The sequence below is a fragment of the Salmo trutta genome, chromosome 18 (assembly GCF_901001165.1).
Source record: "Salmo trutta chromosome 18, fSalTru1.1, whole genome shotgun sequence".
Taxonomy (NCBI): domain Eukaryota; kingdom Metazoa; phylum Chordata; class Actinopteri; order Salmoniformes; family Salmonidae; genus Salmo; species Salmo trutta.
The window spans coordinates 43,976,830-43,980,193 of NC_042974.1; positions in this window are offsets into that span (position 1 = coordinate 43,976,830).

Here is a 3,364-nt window from a genome sequence, read left to right on the forward strand (position 1 = left end):
TAGGAATAAATGTCAGGAATTGTGATAAACTGAGTTTAAATGTATTTGGCTAAGGTGTATGTAAACTTCTGACTTCAACTGTATATGCAGGCTCTATTATTTTTTTTATCTTAGGTACCTTTATTCATGTAGTTTTGTCACAGAAAATGTCATACTCGTCGGCGAATATGTCGTATGGGAGAGAGAAGGACCAAAATGCAGCGGGATTGTGGACACATGTTTATTCCTGATAAAAACAGGTAAGGTATCCACTTGAAGAAAAACAAAACAATAAACAATACTCACAACGGCAACAGTGTGGCAGGCAATTCCCCACAAACACACAGACAAACCCACCCAAATAATATAGGACTTCCAATCAAAGGCAACACCACACAGTTGCCTTCAATTGGAAGTCCACCCCAATAAACTCTACATAGAAACACCCAACTAGACAGAACATAGAAAACACAACTTCTTCTGCCAAGCCCTGACCAAAACTATACACCTACTCCACCTGCTGATCAGGACGTGACATTACCCCCCCCCCTAAAGGTGCAGACCCCGAATGCACCTTCAAAAGAAAAAAAACACAACACCCAAAACAACCCCAAAAAAATCCCCCTAACTACAGGGAGGGAAGAGAGGGTGGCTGCCATCAACGACGGTACTGTGCTACACCCCCCCAACCCACCTATATCTGGAGGTGGCTCTGGTTCTGGCAGTTCCGAGCAGACGACCCACCCCGGCAGCTCCGGGTAGACGGGCCACTCAGGCTGGGCCGGAGGACGGTCGGGCCACTCTGGCAGACCCGGGGGGCGGTCGGGCCACTCTGGCAGACCCGGTCGGGCCACTCTGGCAGACCCGGGCGGGCCACTCTGGCAGACCCGGGCGGGCCACTCTGGCAGACCCGGGGAGGCCACTCTGGCAGACCCGGGGGTCGGGGGGGCCACTCTGGCAGACCCGGGGGTCAGTCGGGCCACTCTGGCAGACCCGGGGGGCAGTCGGGCCACTCTGGCAGACCCGGGGGGCAGTCGGGCCACTCTGGCAGACCCGGGGGGCAGTCGGGCCACTCTGGCAGACCCGGGGGGCAGTCGGGCCACTCTGGCAGACCCGGGGGGCAGTCGGGCCACTCTGGCATCTCCGGGCAGTCGGGCCACTCTGGCAGTTCCGGGCAGTCGGGCCACTCTGGCAGTTCCGGGCAGTCGGGCCACTCTGGCAGTTCCGGGCAGTCGGGCCACTCTGGCAGTTCCGGGCAGTCGGGCCACTCTGGCAGTTCCGGGCAGTCGGGCCACTCTGGCAGTTCCGGGCAGTCGGGCCACTCTGGCAGCTTCTGACTAGCGGGCGGCTCAGCTTTGGCGACGTACGACTGGCGGGCAGCTCTGGTGACTGTTGACTGGCAGGCAGCTCTGGTGACTGTTGACTGGTGGGCAGCTCTGGCGACTGTTGACTGGCGGGCAGCTCTGGCGACTGTTGACTGGCGGGCAGCTCTGGCGACTGTTGACTGGCGGGCAGCTCTGGCGACTGTTGACTGGCGGGCAGCTCTGGCGACTGTTGACTGGCGGGCAGCTCTGGTGACTGTTGACTGGCGGGCAGCTCTAGCGACTGTTGACTGGCGGGCAGCTCTGGTGACTGTTGACTGGCGGGCAGCTCTGGTAACTGTTGACTGGCGCTCCAGTCTTGCCCCGTCAAACAGCCCTTGTGCCCCCCCTAAAAAAATCTTGGGGGTGCCTCTCGGTCTCCCTTACCCGTCGTGTTCCCCAGTCCTCGCCAGACTTCTTCCGCTGCTTGGTCCTGTGTTGGTGGTGGGGAATTCTGTCACAGAAAATGTCATACTCTTCGGCGAATATGTCGTATGGGAGAGAGAAGGACCAAAATGCAGCGGGATTGTGGACACTCATGTTTATTCCTGATAAAAACAGGTAAGGTATCCACTTGAAGAAAAACAAAACAATAAACAATACTCACAACGGCAACAGTGTGGCAGGCTCAAACAAACGCAGTGCACACAACAATTCCCCACAAACACACAGACAAACACACCCAACTAATCTAGGACTTCCAATCAAAGGCAACACCACACAGCTGCCTTCAATTGGAAGTCCACCCCAATAAACTCTACATAGAAACACCCAACTAGACAGAACATAGAAAACACAACTTCTTCTGCCACGCCCTGACCAAAACTATACACCTTCTCCACCTGCTGGTCAGGACGTGACAAGTTTGCTCATTTCTGTTTCCCTATGACAGTGTAGAAATAGTACCATAATCTGTCTCGTAACAATGGCATGGTGTAGGCCTGTTCAAAGCACTGAAAATCTGTATTATGGAATTTTGATATTGTGGTATCTGGATCAGAACGATCCTATACGATTATATATAAAAAAAAAAGAGGATTACAGAATCCTGATCATTCTGATTCTGATGAAAACATTTCAAAAACAGGGCAATGGCGTTAATCTGGTGGCCATCAATGGTTGCAATTTTATGATTGTTTCTCTGTGATCATTGTGTCCCACTGGAGTCAAAATAAAAATAAAAGCAGTGTGTCTTGTCTACTAACTTTGATAAATAAATAGAATCGTGTATGTGTGACCAAAATCCCGAAGTATCGTTTTAATCCAGAGTTAATTCCTATTAGTATCATGCAAAAACATTGTTTCAGTAAGTGATTTTGAGTGTTGTTTTAACAGTGTATGGTGTAAAGCCTAATTTGCATATTTCCCATGGTGTCTTTTCTTTGAGTGAATTGTACAGTTACCACCCATGACTGTATTTTGTTAGTGACAGAGACATGATTGTTTAATTATTTCCTTTTAAAGGCCTGTGGCTTTCACCAAATGAGTACCTAAGCAAATGATTTCATAACTTTATGGCAATTAATCATAAGGCCTTGTTTTGGTGGCCTAGTTTTACCCTAACACAGTGGTGTTTGGAAAATCCTGGTTTACAAATTACAGGCCACATTAGGCCTGCAATTCACTTCATACTAGCTGGCAAAGTGACGTGTAATTCCTTTTGGAATCCTGTCAGAGTTAGGATATCCAACAGTTGGAATTTTTATTCACCTGCAATCTGCATTCAGAATTACTACCAGGGTTAGGATCTCTGGTACAGGAGACTACTTAAACTATTTAAATGGGAACAACCATTTCAATAACGGGTGCAATAAATCTAACTAACTGATTGGATTAGTTTAGAATTGTTTTATTTATCTTTGTGTAGCATAAGATTAAATCAATCAATCAATGTACATTCAAAAACACAGATATTAAAAACAATCCTGAAAAAAATATATACCTTCATAGCATGCTGGGAAATATGATAATGATGGGTGTGGTTTTGATGGGATTGTTTCACTCTCCGCTGTGTAAAACAATGG